This window comes from Monodon monoceros, unplaced genomic scaffold (genome assembly GCF_005190385.1).
Source record: "Monodon monoceros isolate NGI ecotype Baffin Bay Population unplaced genomic scaffold, NGI_Narwhal_1 Super_Scaffold_14, whole genome shotgun sequence".
NCBI lineage: Eukaryota > Metazoa > Chordata > Mammalia > Artiodactyla > Monodontidae > Monodon > Monodon monoceros.
In genome coordinates, this window is record NW_021703770.1 from 46,504,872 (window position 1) to 46,525,459 (window position 20,588).

General features: G+C 35.8%; 1 protein-coding gene and 1 pseudogene across 1 annotated transcript in view; one reads left to right on the forward strand and one right to left on the reverse strand.

The window, feature by feature from the left end:
* Nucleotides 1–20,588, reverse strand: part of CNBD1 (cyclic nucleotide binding domain containing 1) — a 437,906-nt gene that overhangs the window by 188,511 nt on the left and 228,807 nt on the right.
* Nucleotides 8,835–9,649, forward strand: LOC114895647 (annotated as a pseudogene).

Below are 20,588 nucleotides of genomic sequence, written 5' to 3' on the forward strand. Positions count from 1 at the left end.
AAGAAAGAAAGAAAGAAAGAAAGAAAGAAAGAAAGAAAGAAAGAAAGAAAGAAAAAGAAAGAAAGAAAAGGCTACAACGAGAAAGAAATTATAGGAAGGGAAAAATCCACTGATAAAGGCAAATATATAGTTAAAGCTGTGGGTCAACCACTTAAATAAACTAGTATAAAGGTTAAAAGACAAAAATCTACTATAACTACAATAAACAGTTGATAGACATGAAAATGTAAAATATGACATTGATAACACAAAATGGGAGAGGTGCATAAGAAATGTAGAGCTTTTAGAATACATTTGAACTAAAGTGACTATCAGCTTGAAACAAGTAGATATAATTCTAGAGAAACATATATGAGCTCCATAGTAATCACAAATCAAAACCTGCAATAGATACACATAAACTGAAGAGAAACACAAATATAACACTAAAAAAAAATCATCAAATGACAGAGAAGTGACTAAAAGAAGAAAAGAATGTGGAAGAAATACAAAAGCAACTGGAAAACAAATAAAATGGTAGTAATTCAAACCTATCACCTATCAGTAATCACTTTAAACAGTTAGTCAATGGACTAACCGCTCCAATCAAAAGGCATAAGGTGGCTGATTGAATTTTTTAAAATCTCCCTATATGCTGCCTCCAAGAGACTCACTTCAGAGCTAAAGACACAGACTGAAAGTGAGAGGATGAAAAAAGATATTTCATGCAAATGGAAATGAAAAGAAAGCTGGGGTAGCAATACTCATATCGGACAAAGTAGACTTTAAAACAAAGTCAATAATAAAAAAACAAAGAAGGGCACTATATAATGATAAAGGGACCAATACAAGAAGAGGATATAAGATTAATAAACATATATGTACCTAATATAGGAACACCTAATTATGTAAAGTAAATATTAACAGACATAAAGGGAGAAATTGACAATAATACAATAATAGTAGGGGACTTTAACATCCCAGTTACATTAATGGACAGGTCATCCACACAGAAAATCAATAAGGAAACAGAGGCCTTAAATGGCACATTACATCAATTGGACGTAATTAACACCTACAGGACATTACATCAAAAAACAGCATAAAACACATTGTTTTCAAGTATACATGGAACATTCTCCAGGATAGATCACATGCTAGGCCACAAAAGAAATCTCAACAAATTTTAGAGGATAGAAATTATATCAAGAATCTTTTCTGACCATAACAGTATGAAACTAGAAATCAATTACAGGATGAAAAATGAGAAAAACACAAACACATGGAAACTAAACAGCATGCTGCAAAATCTGGACAAAGCTGTGTTAATCATTCTCCCCCCAGAATGACTCTTTAAAATAGGAATATAAAAACAATAACAAAACATCAAGGAGATAAGGGAGTATGTCATCAGTTAGCAGATAAGAGGGTCCATCACTTTTCTATGGGGGAGGGAAAAGTGTATGGAAGTGTAGAGACAAATGAAGCACAGTGGAGAAATATAAAGCCTAGATCAGTCATAGGAGAGGAAGCTGCATCAGAAGAGATGATCTGCATGCTTTGTAGAACTCAAAGAGACCCTACCTTAGAGATGTCTCTAGCAAATAAAATGAAGGAAAAAAATAGAAGTGGAGTTGCAAACAGAAGGGTTAGTTGAAGGTCATTATTTGGCAAATTATTTCCTAAACTAGAATGAAAACAGGAGGATGCATGTAATTGGTAGGAAGTCATAATTGAGACATCACATAACATAACATATTTGGTGTAATTTTTAAGAAATATTTTCAGAACTGATGCAAAGTGGTAATTCAGTGAGAGTTGTTAACCAAAATGTACAATATGTTTTCCAAAATACATGTTAAAAATGTATCTGTAGAATAAATTCATCATTATTTCTGAAAACAACCAACTTGTATTTAAAATACAGTAAATAAGTTGTTTTCCTTCACCCTATCTTTTCTAATATTTTTAGAAAATATTATAATCTGTGGGTTTTTAAAATTTCTACATGCATTTCCTGGCAGTCTCATGTTTGCCTTGATTTCCATTTTCAGGCAGTGACTCTGAGATGTAGGTTTTCACCTCTTCTCTCTCTCAACTATTTTATAGATTTTTCTGCTTAGCTGTCTTACTAATTAATCACAAAAAATAAATCATTCATGTCAACTCTAAATTGCTTACTTTGGAGCTATTTAAGCATGTTTTCTTTTTCTTCATATTCAGAGTAGAACTACATTTAATCTCTTCTTTAAAAGAGCAAAAATTAAATTTAGTTCATTTTTAAATCTCTTCAAAATAATTCTTTCTCTTGAAAGCTATAATCATAATATTTTAATAGTCTTCATACTAATACCTGATGTTTTAAAATGCAGTTTCCAAAGCAAATTCTATACATTCTTATTAACATCTTATGGTTTCAATTAACCCCAAATGTGATAAAATTATTTCTTCAATATTTAAACTCAATTATTCTGTTGAAGCCCTTAATCCTTCTCCTTTATGGAATCTAATTATTCAGGGATTTAATTACTTTTCTAGAAATGTTCAAGACCTTGGTTCTAGTTATTTACTGCCATTGAACTGAATTTCCGTCTTAGGTTCTGTGAAACACTAGTGCCTTCTGGGTATATTTTGAGTGTAGTGTCTAGAGAATATGACCACTTCTTATACTTCACTGTTATGAATATGATCCAATACTTATCTTTTTTTCTGGATTAATATAATATTTTTGTAAATGTTCCCCCTATTTCACCCCTGCTCCATACTGCAGATAGAAGAGTCCTTTGAAAATATGTCAGGTTTTGTCCTTGGATTCCATTAGGCTCCAAGTAAAAGTCCAAGTCTTTTACAATGAGCCAAGCTATCTCTTTAACCTCACCTTCTAAAGTCCCCACTTCTTCATTACCGTTGGTCTCTTTGGTACCCTTCAAACATGTCAAGTAAACTCCCACCTTAGGGTTTTTGCATTTCCTATTTCCTCGGCTTCAAAAGTTCTCTTTCAAGGTATCTATATTGTATGCTACCTCACTTCATGTTTCTCCTCAAATGTCAGCTTCTTAGTAAAACTTTCTCTGAATACTTCTAGATATGATTGAATTATCCACCCCAACTCCTACTAAGACCCATAACTCCCTAATTTTTGTTCATAATACTAATTACATTCCAACACATCATGTATTTTCTTTTTTTTGCTGTTGGTGATCATCTCCTATTAGAATATAATAAGCAAAGAAAGGCAAGGTTTGTACTAGGTTCTGTACTATGAGCAGTGCTAAAGAAGCTCAATATACATTTGTGGAATAAATGAATTTTTTCACCGTTTTCTTAGGCTACTTCTGCCTGCTGATGCATTCCCCAAATTGCTTTCAAGCTTCATGACTATCAATTTGCTTAACGCAAGTGAATTTTACTTTAATATCTATCATTACCACATTATATTACATATCTCTCTATAAACCTTCTACAACTACCCAAACTCATGCCCTCTAAATCCAAACCTTTTATTTATTCAAATTATCCTCAGAGCTGTCTTCTTTCTAGTATACTAGAAAACTCTGATTATTTTTTATAATACATGTAATTCTACTACAATATAAGGTTTTATAACTTCATTTATTATAACATGATCAATTAATTAAGGAATATGAATTGCATTTATTTCATAATTACTAGTTACAATGTGAATAAAATAGAAAGCCAGAACTTATGGGTAGTAATAAAACTTTAAGTGTTTTGTGTTTTTATAAAAATGTGTGATAAAAATGATAACAATGAAGATTTGTTCAGCAATGTGGTAGGGTTTAGAAGTATGCAATTGTACTATAAAAAGCAAAAAAACAAAAAAAACTCCAGTATTGGCATTCCTATAGGAAAATAACACCATTATTTTGAGGATTAAATACTCTAAATCTCAATCTTTCTCTCCATTGGAACAATGATTTTATAAAATGATTTTCAATGTTCTGAGGTTTCTCAGGAATAAAACTATTGTCATAGCAAGAGTCTATTCTTAGCAGAACTAGCCATACTATTACAATTGGGATCATGAAAATTACTTCTTAAATATTCCCTTTTACATTATACTTCCACTTTATATCCCTTTACTGTTTCCTACTCTCTCCACAGAAAAAAGAAAGATTACATATAATAATAAAAATAATTAACATCTGAATAGCATTTTGACATTTTCAAAGCAGTTTTACTTATATTGCCTCATTTAATGTTAACAACAATGCTGTAAATTGATATTATTTTCATTATTTAAAGAACGTGATGAGCCCCCGATTTCAAGAAAATACTGATAGTGTCAGACACAACTTAAGCCTGTTCTAGATATTATTTTTCCCTGTCCTGTCACTCTGCATAAGAATAAAGAAATAACATGTTTTTAAAATAGTTTTATCCAAATGACTGCTGTTTATGGTTATCTTTATTTTTCATAATCTATGAAGACATCAATGATAAGGTGAATAAACAAATAATATCTGTTGTATCTTGTATTAAAAATATTAAATTAAAACTGAAAAGTCAGGAAATATTCCTAGTAAGAATTATGAAAAAGTAAGTTTTAATCTGAGTTAACAAACTGACATAATCCTTGACAGACTGCCTTCAGTGTAAGCAGGATTTAATTAAGGTTACTATTGAACTAGATATTCAAATAACTGAAGACTAAGGAAACATAATAAAGATATACAATCATATTTTCTGGACGAGTAAATCACAATATATTTATTTAGCACTGTCATGTGCAGCTATATTGGAAATGAAGCAAAAAGAAAAATATGCCCCCTGTATATATACTTACCAAAATATGCCCCCATATTTTAAGCCAAGTGGAAAATATTAATAAAAGCTCTATAACAAAAAAATAAGTACATGTAAAGCCCTGCATTCCACAATCTGTTCACACACCATTGTCAACCTTCATAAATCCACCTAGCAGGGACCCGACCACCCAGTGGTTCAGAAACTGTGGGAAGATGGAAAACAACAGTACTTGTCATTGAACAAAAATGCAGCATCATAAAACAAACCAAGAAAACAAGTCTGTCTAATTAAAATTTTGATATTTTATCATAGATTTTTACATTAATTTTTATTTTTCAAAATACTGCATTAAGAATATTTTATCTTGTTTACTGAGATTTTTGGTACACGCCCTTCAATCTGGCACCTCATCTTAATCCCAGCCCTGTCTCCAGATACATTTATAAGTATCACTGAAAAAAGATGACTGAAAAGCTGTAACTATAGATTGAAATAATCTACCTCAACAACAAAAAGTCCATGTTCTATTACACCATAGAATATTAAGCTAATGAGTTCTTATGTCACATTTCCAAATCTAAATCTTAACTTCACAACTTAAACAATGTCACAAGGATGATTACTGCAGCATAGTTTGGAGAATATGTCTCTCAACTTAGAGATTATTGTTAGAAATACTATAGATACATTACAAAGAATTAACTCTATAACCATAAACCTGGCAACATTTCCATAATATAGTAGGTAACTGAGAAAAACAATCCAAAATATATCAGTATTATGCTAATATTGTAAAATTAATGATAATAAATCATTCTGATCATACACATATCTATACAACAATGTGTGACATTTTAAAAAGTTATATTTGAAGAGATAAAGAGGAAGCAAAGGTGGAAATAAGCCAAATTTCTAAATGACATTTTAAAATAAATGTCCATACAAACAGAGCATGCATGTTATGATTTCATTTATATAAGTGTAAATGTGTTTGAATATGGTATTGAAGAGATACTTGAAATGGTGGTCACAAAAATGTTAATTGTGATAACATCAAAGTTGTGAGATTTAAGGTAAATGTTTTCCAAGTAAATGTTGAATTTTTTCACAATTAATATATATTATTTCTATGACCAAAAATTTTAAATGTTTTGTAAGATCACAGAGCAGCAACTGCATTTGAGCTTCAAAAATGAATTTGAGGTCTTTGTTCAAAATGACAGACTGAGCATGAGCTGTAATTCCCTTAGTATTAAAAAATAAACATTAAATGCATAATTATATACTCTTGAAAAAGGAAAAACATTTTGTGTGTGTGGTGAGGATGCAGAGCTCTTGACACTGGTTGCTCATGGGAAGCTTCTCTCAGAGAAGAATATTTAATGGTAAACAGAAGTATGAGGAGGGTCCAGCCATATATTTTTGTGACAAGAATAGTTGGGAAATAACTGTCCAAATAGAAAAAAGCACATGTGCAAAGATCAGAAATCCTGAGGGAGAAAAGAGAAGCTGACCAGAGATTTGGATAGCCAGAGAACAATGAGAAGGCTGGACGTTGGGAAGAATGGGCAGGGCCAGATCTCCCAAGGTACCTGTGGACTTGTTAAGGAGTTTAGTTTTTTGGTCTTTTTTTTTTTAGTTTAGATGTTATTAGAAGAGCAATGGTAAATCAGTAAGCAGATTTAACTGGAGAACCAATGAACTTCAGTTTGTGTTTTGAAAAGAGTATTCCAGCAGCTATGTAAGTACCAGACTGGAAGGCAGAAGTAGTGGACACCGAGAACCTACAAAGGAGGCTATCACAGTACCCAAGTGGGAAGTTATGGTGACTTGCTCAGAGATTGATGTCAGTGTGGAGGGAATGAAGCAGACAAAACCAAGATATATTTTGGAGTTAACCCTGAAAAGACTTACTGATATTCAGGTGTAAAAGGGATACAAAGTACTAAGTATAATGTCTACGCTTGTCACTCCAATGAATCCTCGCCTGATTTATGGCGAGAGAAGGAAATGGAAAAGAAACAGCTTTAGAGTCATTGGGAATGAGGCAGGTGGGCAAAGGAAACTGAGAGTTCTATTTTGGGTATGGTAAGTAGAAGAAGCCAAAAAGATGGCTCAATACATGAACGTAGAGTTCAGAGAAAGGTCATGGTTTATTTGTTTTTGTAATCTCCCAATGGCTAAAAACTAATTTTGTTTCACAAGTTCATAACATTTTACTTGGAATTTTTACCTGTAGAAAGTTATATTTAGGAAATAAAAGTGTGGACATAAATTCATTTATAATAATTTCATCATACATGATAGCAAAGAAATTAGGTGAATGTGCATAAATAATAAACGATACTACAAAGAAAAGCCAGACAGGATTTGATGACTTGTTAGATGGTGCTAAGGCATTGTTTTATGATAAAGTTAGTATTACAAGCTAGAGCTGAAGAAAAATGTATTATAGAAAGCTCTTTGTACTTTTTCCTTCCTTCTGTTGTTTATACCTATGATAAACAATATATTTACATATTTTAATACCATATTTCAGAAAAATATAAAAATTTTGTATAAAATTAAAACACAAAAGAGTTTGTTCTTATAAGTAGCATTTGGAAATGAATTTTATAATACTATTTGCATTAAAATAACTTGAAATATAGAAATACTTCAAAATGACAAAAGTTAATTATCTTATTTTTTTATCCATTCATCCACCCTGTCTTTTTGTTTGTTTGTTTCTTTCTTTCTTTCTTTTTTGGCAGTACGCGGGCCTCTCACTGTTGCGGCCTCTCCCATTGCGGAGCACAGACTCTAGACGCACAGACTCAGCGGCCATGGCTCACGGGCCCAGCCGCTCCACGGCATGTGGGATCTTCCCGGACCGGGGCACGAACCCGTGTCCCCTGCATTGGCAGGCAGGCTCTCAACCACTGTGCCACCAGGGAAGCCCCACCCTGTCTTTTGATTGGAGCATTTAGTCCATTTACATTTAAAGTAAATGTATAAAGTATATGTATATGTATAGCTGATTTGCTTTGTTATAAAGCAGAAAATAACCATTGTAAAGACCATTGTAAAGCAATTATACCCCAATAAAGATGTTAAAAAAATAAGAATAAATAAAAGGAGGAGACAACTGCAAAAATAATAAAAAGTTAAAAAAAAAAGTAAATGTTGATAGGTATGTAATTATTTACATTTTGTTACTTGTGTTCTGATTGTTTTTGTAGCTCTGCTCTGTTCCTTTCTGCTTCTCTTTTTATCTTCCCTTGTGATTTGATGATTTTCTTTAGTGTTATGCCTACATTTCTTTTTCTTTATTTTTTGTATATCTGTTATATTTTTTGTTTTGTTTTGTGGTTACCATGAAGGTCATACAAAACAACCTGTGTATATAGCAATCTATTTTAAGTTGATAGTGACTTAAATTTGAGTGCATTCTCAAAGCAGCACATTTCTACTGCCCCTCCATCATTTAATGCTTTTGATGTCATATTTTACATCTTTTTATTTTGTGTGACTCAACTATTTTAGGGATAAATGATTTTACTGTGTTTGTCTTTTAACATTCATGCTAATTTTATAGATGTTTGATCCACTACCTTTACTGTATGTTTGCTTTTATCGTGAGTTTTTTTCTTTCATAAGTTTCTTGTTTCCAGTTATGGCCTTTTCTTTTCCATTTAAAGAAGTCCCTTTAAGGTCAATCCCCCCAGCCTCCACCACCACGACCCCTCTGCCAGCACTCCAGCACCACCTTGGGCCGGCAATCCTCTATGGGAGGGAGCAAAGCAGCCAGTGGCTGGATGGGTAGCTGATGGGGCAATGGGGACAGCAGTGGGGCAGCCTGTTGTCCTGCATACTGGAAAGTGACATTTCCATGGGGCCAGCCTGTAGTACCCATGCATTCTAAGGTGGACAGCAAATTCTGTGTTTATCAGAACACTTCCACTGCTGTACTGAGGGCACATGCATTTTCAGTGGGACTTGAAATTCCTGGAGAACTGCTTTTGGTAAAAGGCTGGCAACAATTTCTTTAATATCCATGTCTTAATTTTTTGTTTTGTTGTGTTTCAGAAAGACATCAAGAAACTATGAACAACTTTGGTAATGAACAGTTTGACTGCCATTTCCTGAATAAAGGCTTTACTGCAAGGACATTCTGGACCAAAACAAATTAATGAACTTTCTTGTTCTGATGATAAGGCTGCCTTCTATGTTGTAGGCCTGGGAGACATTCTAAAGAAATAACTGAGATGGTTAAAAGCTCTTCCTCTGGTCATCCCCTTTTATGCAGTCAAATGCAGTGATAGCAGAACCACAGTGAAGACCTTAGCTTCCATCAGAACAGGATTTGACTGTGCCTGCACTACCGAAATACAATTGGTGCAGAGTCTCAGGGTGCCTCCAGAGACATGTGAATTCTTGTAAACAAGTGTCTCAGATTAAGTATGTTGCCGATAATGGAATCCAGATGATGACTTTTGATAGTGAAGTTGAGTTGATGAAATTTGCCAGGGCACATCCAAAGGCAAAGTTGGTTCTGTGTGTTGCCACTGATGATTCCAAAGCAGTCTGTCACCTCAGTGTGAAATTTGGCACCAGAGTCAAAACTAGCAGGCTTCTTTTGGAATGGGCAAAAGAGCTAAATATTGACGTCATTGGTGTCAGCTTCCACATGGAAAATGTCTGTACCGATCCTGAGACTTTCATGCAGGCCGTCTCTGATGTCTGCTATGTCTTTGACATGGTAGCTGAGGTTTATTTCCACATGTATTTGCTTGATGTTGGTGGTGGCTTTCTCAGATCTGAGGATGTTGTGTTTGAGCTGATTCCTTCAGGCATGCTGGTGGGTGGGGTTGGCTACAAAGCCCAGCCTCAACTACTGCTATTATGCTGGTGGGAGTGACTAGCCCCCAGCCAGCTGTCTACGAGGCCTGGCTGTAACTGCTGCAGCTGTACTGATAATGCAGGGCTGGCCCCTGCATGACTGGCTGCAAGACCTGATGACATCTGTCACAGGAACGCTGGTGTTGGGGGCTGGCCAGGGTGGGAGCTACTTTGGAGGGAGATCAGTGCTGGCAGAGGCTGCCCACCAGGTGGAGCAAGGCTGGCTCCCCGGAGCAACAGCCACTTTGAAGAGGCACTAGTCCTGACCAGGGTGGCCTGTTGGGTTGGGGGGGGGTCACTTAGGAGGGGCTGGCCAGGGTGGATTGTTTGGATGGGGGAGTCCTCAGGGGAATGCCAGGACGGAGTACATGGTGTTAGGCTGATGAAGAGTGAGAGAAATGGTACCCACCAGCACCAGGCCAGCTAGGCAGAAGGACTGCTTCAAAAAAACGGAGCCTACCAACCTTTTTTTCCATGGAGAAAGTCCCACCAGATCCCTGCCCTTCTGGCACACTCCCTAAAATTAGCAAATGAATCTCCTTCTTATATGACCTGGATGTTTTTTCAAGCCTTTGCCTCTGTGCTGGGACTTGGAGCAAGTAAGTTTGTGTATGAGCCCTTCAAATGTAGAGTCTTGGCTTCCCACAACCCTCAGGCTCTCCCAAATATAAGCCCCATATTTTTCAAATGCAGAAGTATGGGAGCTCATCTTCCAGTGCAAGTCTCACCTGGTAGGGAGCCCAACATGGGGCTAGACTCCTTGATCTTCGGGGGACCTCTGCAGGTCCTTAATTGTAGGAAATCTGTCCTGCTGGTCCTCAGGTTGTTCTCAGAGACATATAGTTGTTCTATATGTAGTTGTAGTTTCCATGTGTCCTTGGGATGACGTGAGCTCAGGATCTTCCTACTCCACCATCTTGATCCAGACACTCTAGTATCTCATTTTTTTAATTTCTCTTTTTTATTACTAGTTAGGTTAACCTTTTTTATAATGTATTTATTAGCCCATGCATTTTTAATTGTGAATGTACTTGTGACTCAATGTTGATTTTTCTTTTTTTTTAGACTTTTGATCCCCTTCACTCATTTATACCACCCCCACCTCTTGCCTCCAGCAGCCACCAATCTGTGGTCTTTATCTATGAGCTTGGATTTTTATTTTGTTATGTTATCTTTTTATTCCACTTATAAGATAGACCAGATGGTATTTGTCTTTCTCTGCCTGACTTATTTCACTTAGCACACTATTCTCTTGAAGCCAAAGCATGGAGAAGAGTTCCCTTGTTGTTGTTTGTGTTGGGTGTATATATGGGGTTTTTTCTGACCTATTAAAAATATAGGCACTCACTTTTATTTATAAGTACTATTATGTCATTAGTTGGAATAAGGGTATCCTAGTGCAGTGTCTTGATCATAGGAGGCTCCAATAGCCAGAAGTAAGTGCATAAGTAATTTGGGAAGCAAAAATACAGAAATAAGAACCAGTGGCCTTGGCACAGCCATGGTGCTTTGAAGAAATGGACCAACCTGCCTTGGGTAACTTGCAGAGGTACTCTTCAGATGTCATTAGAAACTGTTTCCAGGAGAACAACTTCCACACTATGGCAGATGAAAAAGATAGTCACCCAGCATCACAACCTCAAAAGGCATGACAGAAATTTGTCACATACCCAAGAAGAAGGCAGACATAGAAGTGAGAAGTCCTTCAACTACCATCTTACTCCTGCCTCACAAAGCCACAAGGACAGAAGAGCCACAGCCAAGAGCCCTGCCACTCTCTGCATCACGCTGAGTTTCATCAACTAAGACTGCTTTAATTTCACTTCCTGTAGAGACTAGAAGAATAATTTCTGAATCAGTACATTTTTTATTTCCCAAGAAAATTTATAGAACTTATATGAGGTTTTTTTTTTTTTTAATGTACAGCTTTGGGACTAAACTAAAAAATATTCTTCTGCTTCATTTAAATCAACAAAGGCCACTTGTGCTTATAAGATATAGTTTGAAAGATCATGCACTGGAAAGGATTTTGGCAAGTACGGATAAAACCTGATTCTATACTTATTTGGAATTCAGCACTAACCTTTCATAATCTAATGCAAATAAACATCTATTGAAATACAAGTAAAATGATACACTCAGTTTCTACTGTAAAACTTAGAGTTTGGCAGCTCGTTAACTACAAAGGAAAAAAGATTACTAGAAGCTTTTTAAATAATTGAAATAAGTAATGGATGCCATAAGCCTCCTCAAACTGTGTAAAAGATTTATAGTTTGATCCTGCCAAATGATAACTGGCAGTCTATTAATCTGCGTGAAAAATGAGATATGTTATTTTCTGCATAATGTAACTTGCATAACAATGAAAAGTGTTTGCTAAGGAATGCTGCTGCTTTAGTTCTTGTTCACTCTCTTTAACTCCAGAAAGTGTGTTTAATGTAAACCCTTGGATTGATATTATGCTGACAATCTTCATGTAGTACTATGAACTGATTAGACTAAGCACTAGACTCAGAGTAAAAAGTATTTAAATACAGTACCAGAGTATTCATTATTTTGCTGTATGACTGCAGACAGCTCTGTCTTTGGACAGACCCCCAAGTCTCCAATTTATCTTGATAATTAACCTAACTTGCTATTGAGCATAAACTTCATTGGATAAAAATCAAGCTCTCATTACAGTTTCCCATGATATCTTTGACAGCACCACACAGTGATGGTAATTTTGATATATAATATAATCCATTTTACCAAAAACATTTATTGAGGGTTCCACATGTGTCTAGAGCCATTCTAAGAGCTTTACTCATTTAATCTTCTCATGAACCTAAAGACGAGATCCTACTATGAACCCCTCTTTGGAAAAGACGAAATTGAGTCAGAGAGATGTTATGTAACTTATCCAAGGTCAAAGCTGCTAAAGTGTGGAGTCTATATTTTATGCCAGGCAGTTTGACTCAAGAGAGATCAAACCTAAGGCCAAATGGATAATACTCTAGGCACACTCTGTTTATCTTTTGAAGGTCAGACTTTGTCCTAAGCACTTTGCTCACAATAACTCATTACATTTAGTAATGAAAATAAAAACAAAAATAAACAAATGGGACCTAATTAAACTTAAAATCTTTTGCACAGCAAAGGAAACCATAAACAAGATGAAAAGACAACACTCAGAATGGGAGAAAATATTTGTCAGTGAAGCAACAGACAAAGGATTAATCTACAAAATATACAAACAGCTCATGGAGTCCAATATCAATAAAACAACCCAATCAAAAAATGGGCAGAAGACCTAAATAGACACCTCTCCAAGGAGGTACAAGAAAGGATGCTCAACATTACTGATTATTAGAGAAATGCAAATCAAAACTACAATGAGGTATCACCTCACACCAGTCAGAATGGCCATCATCAAAAATCTACAAACAGTAAATGCTGGAGAGGGTGTGGAGTAAAGGGAACCCTCTTGCACTGTTGGGGAGAATGTAAATTGATACAGCCACTATGGAGAACAATATGGATGTTCCTTATAAAACTAAAAATAGAACTACCACATGACCCAGCAATCCAACTGCTAGGCATATACTCTGAGAAAACCATAATTCAAAGGACACATGTACCCCAATATTCATTGCAGCACTATTTACAATAGCCAGGACATGGAAACAACTTAAATGTCCATTGACAGATGAACAGATAAAGAAGATGTGGTACCTATATACAATGGAATATTACTCAGCCATAAAAAGGAACAAAATTGGGTCATTTGTAGAGATGTGGTTAGACCTAGAGTCTGTCATACAGAGTGAAGTAAGCCAGAAAGAGGAAAAACAAATATTGTGTATTAACACATATATGTGGAATCTAGAAAAATGGTACAGATGAACCTATTTGCAAGGCAGGAATAGAGACACAGAAGTAGACAAAGGACATGTGGACAGGGTGGGGGAGGAGAGGGTTGGACAAACTGGGAGATTAAGAATGATATATATACACTACCATACGTAAAATAGGTAGCTAGTGAGAACATGCTATAAAGCACAGGAAGCTTACCTCAGTGTTCTGTGACAATCTAGATGGGTGAGGTAAGGGGGTGGGAGGGAGGTCCAAGAGGAAGGGAGTATATGTATACATATAGCTGACTCACTTCATTGTACAGCAGAAACTAACACAACATTGTAAAGCAATTATACTCCATTAAAGAAAAGTTAAAAAAAAAAAAACCTATTACACAGAATTAACCCAATTTCAGAATTTAAAAAACAAAAAAGTATGAGACGTTTAGTAACTTGCTTATAATCATATTATGCAATAATTAGTGAAGCCTGAATTCATCTGCCTGATTCAAAAGCCCATGCTATTGACAAGAAGAGTGTATGGCCAGCTTCAGTTTACTCCAACTTTATGAGATGTATTAAATAGAGAAATCACAGCTATTTACCCAAGTCAAACCACTTTTTTTCTTTTTTTTTTGATATCAAAAATCAAATAGACTGCACAGTAAAAGGAAAAATAGACAAATGTGCTAGGAATGAAAATATATCAGTTATACAGACTCCAAAATTACAGCCAAACCCTCAGGGTGTTGAAATCCCTCTGACTTGCCTGAGCTTGTTTAAGAGGAATACTGGCCCTGGGAGTCCATTCAAGTCTCCAGGCAAAGCTCACTGTGTATAGGCACTTCAAAAAGGAGACAGGGAAGGACAAGAGAAGAACATCTATATATATATATATATATATTTTATGTCAGCCAAAGCACTGTCTACTGCATGCTGCAGAATGCAAAAGAAATCAACTGTATCTCTATATGTAGTCAGTTATCAAATATTCCAGGTAACAGTGCAGCCATAATGTAGCTCTTAACTTTGGCCAAGATGGTCACCTTATCACTGTTACTTTTGGCCTGCACTCTGCAATTACAGCTGACATCAAGTCACCAACGTGTTAAGGTTTTTCTTCCATGTTGTTTCCCACTAGGTAAGCTCCATATTTATTTTTCTATTTTCAGATTTTTTGGAATGTATATATATGTACACAGAAAATAATTATTTTTGCATAAATTATTCAAAGTCAGCCAGACAGACCAAAAATAAAAAAGCTGATTAGAAAAGAAATACTATTGTTAATCAACTTTAAAGTTCAGAAATCAAATGGTGCATAACAATTGCTGATAACTCTGCAACATTAACTTGCTTTTTGGAGTGGATTGTTTTTTAAGATAATGTTCATCTGCTGATACATCTGCCATTAAAGCTTATGGATACAGAGGCTTTCTCTAAGCTTTACTATCCAAATAACTCCCCCTATGCAAGGGGTCACAAACTTATTTAGCTCTGTACCTTAGGCTTCAAAGTAAGTGATTTTTATCAAATTCTAGATCTTGGACCACTTCATTGTACAGCAGAAACTAACCACTTCCTTCCCCCAAATGCATGTAGAAAATAAGTATATTCTTCCTCTTTTTACTTACTTCCTGACAAGAATTCTAGAAGGGAACTGCGTTTCTGACTCATAATTGCTATAGCAGTATGCTTCTGAATTTTATCTTTAATAGAGAAACAAAAAGAGAATGACAGCACCATGATTTTCTATTCTTTATTCCCATAACAGACTGAAAAAACCCAACCCCGATTAAAATTAAATTTGTCAAAAGGCATTACACAGCAACATTCTTTGAATATATACGCCTGCAAAAAATAATTTCAATAGCAAACCACAAAGACATATCTATGTGTCTGATTTCAAGTGTATTTTATCAGATACATTTAAACTATCATGGGAATAATTATGAAGCAAACAAATTATTAGTTGCAAAACAAGTGGAAACTCTTCAGTTTCATTTGTAAAATAATGGTAATATTATTCACCTTAAAGAGCTATCATGAGGATTAAATGAGACCATGTGTGCAAAGTATTTAACATAGTGCTGGTACACACTGGGCACATAATATGTGTTAAGTATTAATACTGAGTAGGACTGTTACCCACACAATCTCCTTAAGAGTGATTGACACTATGACTTCAAGTACCACTAAATATGAACAGCTTCCATGTGTGTATTTCTAGACTATAAATGTCTCTGAACTTCAGAAAAATATGTAACAACTGTACATCTCTACTTGGATGTTTCTAAAGCTCTATTTCCAGCTCAGTGTGCTGGAAATAGAGTTTTACATTTTCATCAAACCAAACATAATTCACCTCCATTCAAAAATCTGTGAGTTGTCCTAGATTTTCTCTCTTTTACATCACACACCTAATGTTTCCTAGTTCTGTTGATTGAACTTTCTAAATATATTCCATGTCTATATCTCCTTATCCATATTACCACTGCCATTGGTGTAGTTCAAGATCTGATCATTTCTTGCCTGGATTCTTGCCATCCTTTTTAATTGGTTTTTCAGCTTCCATGTGTGCCCCCTTCAGCATATCTTCTACACTGCCACTAAAGCTGCCAAATGTAAATCTGACCATGTTACTCACTGGCAAAATACTTCAGTGACTCCCAATTACCTGCAGAATAGAGACCAAATTCTTTCATGTCTGGATCTCTTGGAAGACAATAAATATCACCTTCTTACTTTCCAAATTGGAAAGGTAATAAGAAATAAAATAAAAGAATGAGAAATAGGTAACTAAAACACCTCCTTTATTACTGATGAAGCTACGATGAATATATAGTTTATACTTGCAGTCAAGTGTGTCTCTTAACCTTGAATCCTATAATCAGAAAACTTACCCTCCCAGCCCCAGGCAGAGCTAAACTAGAGCAAGTCTTCCCACCCTGGAGAAGGTGCTCCCTGCTGGCAGTACACTTCAAGAGGAAGAATGGTTTACCGTAGGAGTTTTACAGTTTCAGGTCTTATGTTTAAGTCTTTAATCCATTTTGAGTTGATTTTTGTGTATGATTTAATGTAAGTATACAATTGCATTCTTTTGGATGTGGATATCCAGTTTTCCCGACACTATATGTTGAAGAGACTATCCTTTGAGTATTCTTGGTTCCCTTGTTGACTGGTGATGTACACCTGAGTTTATTTTGGGGCTGTCTATTATGTTGCATTGGTCTATATGTCTGTCTTTACGCCAGATATTAGTCTTGGCAATGACTTCTTGGATATGACACCAAAAGCATAGGTAACAGAAAACAAAAAAATAGATTAGTGGGACTGCATCAAATCAAAAAGCTTCTACAAAGCAAAGAATGGTGAACACAATAAAAAGGCAACCTATGGAATGCGAGAAAATATTTGCAAACTATATATCTGAGAAAAGGTTAATGTCCAAAACACACGAGGAGCTCCTCCAACTTAATAGTAAAACAAATAAATGACATAATTTTTAAAAATGGGCAGAAGACTTGAATAGACATTTCTCAAAGAAGATATACAAATGGTCAACAGTCACATGAAAAGATACTCAACATGACTAATCATCAGAGAAATGTAAATCAAAATCACAATGAGATATCACCTCACACTTGTTAGGATGGCTGTTACCAACAAAACAAAACAAAACAAATACAACAACAAAAGAAATGACAAGTGTTGATGAGGATGTAGAGAAATTGTGCACTGTTGGTGGAAATGTAAATGGTGCAGTCACTATGGAAAACAGTATGGAGTTTCCCCAAAAGATTAAAAATAGTAATACCATATGATCCAACAACCCTAATTATGGGTGTTTATCCAAAACAAATGAAATAACTGTCTCAAAGAGATATCTGCATTCCCATGTTCCCAGCATTATTCACAGTAGCCAAGATGTGGAAGCAACCTATTATCCATCAATGGGTGAATGAATAAAGAAAATGTAGTATACATATCAAATGAAAATATGTAGTATATATATTAGCTCTGAAAAAAGGAAGAAAATACTGCCATATTTGGATTAATCTCGAGGACATTATGCTAAGTGAAATAAACCACTCATTGAAGGACATACTGCATGATACCACTTATATGAGGTATCTAAAATAGTCAAACACATAAAAACAGAGAGTAGAATGGTGGTTTCTCGGGGCCAAGGGGAGGGGGAAATGGGGAGTTGGTTTTCAATAGGTATAAAATTTCAGTTATGCAAAATAATTAGCTGTTAGATATCTGCTGTATAGCATTGATTCTATAGTTGACAATCCTGTGTTTTGCACTTAAAAATTGTAAAGAAAATAGATCTTTACCACAGAGAAAAATCTTATGACAGTGAAAAAAAATTAAGTTTAAAAAGAGGAGGAATGGTGAAGATATGCCAATACTTCCATTTAAATATATCTAAATTTACCTCTCAAAGAGGTGGTTCCACACAACCTCCTTAGAGTAGAGTGAGTTAGTAAGGCTGGGTATGTCACCCGGTGGAGCTCCTGTCACTTGGAAGAAAAATCAGGTATGCTCTTCCCTAACAAGGAGTCTGGCAGACCAAGGCCTTTGTGATCTGACCTGTAGCAGCTACTCCTATAGCCTCATCCTCTGACACTCCCTGTCACTCAGTGTAGGTTCTGCTATCAATTTCAAAGTGTGTTTCATAGATTGTTAAAAGGTTATAAACCAGGGCTTCCCTGGTGGCACAGTGGTTGAGAGTCTGCCTGCCAATGCAGGGGACATGGGTTCGTGCCCCGGTCTGGGAAGTTCCCACGTGCCGTGGAGCGGCTGGGCCTGTGAGCCATGGCCACTGAGCCTGCGTGTCTGGAGCCTGTGCTCCACAACGGGAGAGGCCACAACAGTGAGAGGCCCACGTACCACAAAAAAAAAAAAAAAAAAGGTTATAAAAAAGAAGGATGGTAATAGAAGAAATTCTGTGATCTAGAAATTTTGCAAAGTGCTGGATCAAATAAAGAGTTTTCTTCACTGTAAGTACTTTCAGATCCTTTAATATGCTAATGGGTATTGTGACTTTCCAGGAAGGGGATAGACAATACATGTGTTACCAGATCATCTTACAGGATGTTTGCTGAGGCATACTTTGGAAAATGCTACTGTAGTAAAAACATTTCACTCACAGTTTTGAATATATCTTGTTCTCTCATGTCTCTAAACCACTGGACATGATGTCCCCACTGCTTCCGCTCCTTAACCAACTCCCCACAGCTCTTTAAGACTAGATCCAAGCATCACCTGTTTAACCTTTTTCAGTCCTTAGACTTTCCTCCTTATTTTCCTACTTCTGTATTTCTTTAGTGCTTCAGGCTCTTACAAGCATATGAATTTTCACTTTGTATTACTGTTGGCTTCATTTGATTTTCCATCTCACCAAATTGAAGATACTGGAGTGTAGAAAATATTTTATCTTTGTATCTTAAAATGTTAGGCATTTGATAAATCATTGTAGAAAGAAGAATGCACTTGGACTTGGGTGTCAGTTCTAATTTAACATGATGCTCTGTGCCTGCTACCTGCTTGGCTCCCAACCCTTGTCTCAACCCCCTGCCCAGTGCCGAATTCCAGTCACCCTGAACTTAATTCCGCTCAGCCCTGTTTCTTTTCTCTCTGGCTTTCCCATATACTGTTCTCTCTTTCTGGAACCCCTAAAGCTTCTGTCCACTGAACAACTTATTTATTTTTCATGCATTTTAGTCCTTCTAAGATCTCCCAAAATGAGATAAGATGTTTTTGTACAGGTCTCAAAGTAGTTTATCTATCTCCAACATATGTTATTGCAATTGCTTATTATTTTATTTATTTATTTTTTGCGATACACGGGCCTCTCACTGTTGTGGCCTCTCCCGTTGCGGAGCACAGGCTCCAGATGCACAGGCTCAGCGGCCGTGGCTCACGTGCCCAGCTGCTCTGTGGCATGTGGGATCTTCCCAGATCGGGGCACGATCCCGTGTCCCCTGCATCGGCAGGCGGACTCTCAACCACTGCGCCACCAGGGAAGCCCAACAATTGCTTACTTAATTGTATATTCTATGTAAATGCAGGGACCATGTCTATCTTGCTCACTAATCTGTCTCTATTGCCTAGCACAGTATCTGATACATTGTAGGTGAGCAACAACTAGTCATTAAGTGAATGAACTATTAGTTATGCTTCTCACCCAGGCTCCAGACAATAGTCTGAAATTTTATGACATTTATTTCATCAATGTCCCACTACACTGTCTGTTTTTAGGTAAGGTGATAGGTGCATATTTTACTTTTACTTTTCTTTTTTCTTATTCCCAATGCTTCAGTCCATAATTTGTCACCTGCATGCTGGGACATGACTTACAAATCAGTCCCTACTTCTTCCATGTCATGCCGCAGTCTTTCTCTACAAATTATAGCTTAAAGTTCCTTCAGGTTAACCAGAGCATACAAAAGGCTGAGAAACTCTGCAATGGCTTGTTTCCATTGACATTAAAATAGTGGGTCACACTATATCCAGAAAATTCATGTGGAAATGGCAGTCTGATATATTTCTTCAGAGACCAAAACAATTACAGACAAGGAATTTTCTTTCCCAAGAGACTAGTAAAATGCTTTCCCCATGTCACCTTCTAATATTTTATGTTGTGGTGAGTGACTACATCTTTTCTATCCAATTAGACCTTCAACAAGCTGAATAGTAAATAGCTAACCAGTCAAGTTAGAAACATATGTGAGCATATAAACCTGAACCACTGTTTTTCAAAATTGACCACATAAAGAATGCTATGGAATACCCTCCTCAATAAATGTGAAGGAAATCCTATTAATATATTTCTTATCCTTTCATCTAGTGCTTATTGTAAATCATTTTGATATTATTTTAAATGAGGAGCATGGTTAGGTTAAAAACCTTAAAGGGGGTAAAACTAATAGGGCACAATTTCCTGAAACCACAATGGTTCCCACAAAGCAAAAATATACTGCTTTAGTTAAACTTGTGACCTTATTTTTTATTATTTTCTTCTGTAACATACATTTATTAATGAAAATTTGTGAAATAAAATTCATCTGAAAACCCACTATAGAAATGTTAGAACAATGTGGGGCTGGAATT